Source organism: Sinocyclocheilus rhinocerous, unplaced genomic scaffold (assembly GCF_001515625.1).
Source record: "Sinocyclocheilus rhinocerous isolate Xijiao unplaced genomic scaffold, SAMN03320098_v1.1 scaffold2834, whole genome shotgun sequence".
Classification (NCBI taxonomy): domain Eukaryota; kingdom Metazoa; phylum Chordata; class Actinopteri; order Cypriniformes; family Cyprinidae; genus Sinocyclocheilus; species Sinocyclocheilus rhinocerous.
Genome location: NW_015662588.1, coordinates 698,922 through 700,079, shown reverse-complemented (window position 1 = coordinate 700,079; position 1,158 = coordinate 698,922). Strand labels below are relative to the sequence as shown.

The following is a 1,158-nucleotide window of genomic DNA, read 5'->3' as shown; positions in this document are numbered from 1 at the left end:
CCTTAAGTTTCAGGCTTCACGTCATAGGTACCGATAACAAAAAAGAATTTGATGACCTTAAAGGCCTGTTAGTCACATGGTACAAGAGGAGATCAGACAGGTAAGATGGTGCCAAACCTGCCATAGATTTATACACAAACAGCAGTACTTTAAACTGGATTCGAAACTCGATAGGAAGCCAATGCAAACTAATTAAAACTGGAGTGATACTTTCTCTCTTTTTGGTCCCTGTTAAAAGTCTGGCCGCAGCATTTAGGACCATCTGAAGACGAGATAAACAAGACTGAGTAATTCCTAGATACAATGAATTACAATAATCCAATCTTGTTGAAATAAATGCATGAATAACAGTCTCCAGATCCTTAAAAGAAAGAAAAATATATATATTTTAGCAATCATCCTAAGCTGAACAAATGCTGATTTCACAACTGAATTTATCTATTTATCAAATTTGAGTGCCGGATCAAAAATAACACCCAAATTCTGAGCACAAGTGTCTACAGTTTTAGTTATAGGATGCAGAGTTTTAGATAGGATAGAAGCACATTCAGGCCGTCCAAAGGCCAACACTTCAGTCTTAGAATCATTTAGCAGTAAAAAAAAATTCCGCCATCCAAGTTTTAACTTCGCTCACACAATCAAAGACTGGAGAAATATATTGTCATCTGGTTTCATTGGAAGATAAAGCTGTATATCATCTGCATAAAGATGGTATGTGATCTGATACTTACGAAAAAATCATAGCTAAAGGAAGAAGATAAAGGGAGAGCAAAACAGGGCCTAAAACGGAACCCTGTGGTACCCCACATGTACATGCAGCATTGACAGAGGTAAAATTCTCAATAGCTACAGAAAAAGATTTCCCCTTAAACAAACACTTATAAGGGATATTGTACAAAAACTCAGCTGACAATCTATGTGGCAATTTTAAGGCATCTTAGATTTGCTTCCTTTCGAAAAGGTAGGCAGATAATTATGCTGTCCATTAAGATACCTTGTTTGGCCAGAATCTAAGACTGCTATATAGCTTATGTAACCCTTAAGAATAAGGCTACTCCATGATGCATTATGACAAGCTCAGTGAGAAAAAAAAAAACCTTGGTTGAAGAAAGCTGAAAGTTATTATATATATATATATATATATATATATATATATAT

At 35.2% G+C, this 1,158-nt stretch overlaps 1 pseudogene; it reads left to right on the top strand.

Moving 5' to 3' along the window:
- The first annotated feature begins 76 nt into the window (after positions 1-76).
- The window catches only part of LOC107728154 (TRPM8 channel-associated factor homolog), a 3,192-nt pseudogene continuing 2,110 nt past the window's right edge, over positions 77-1,158 (top strand).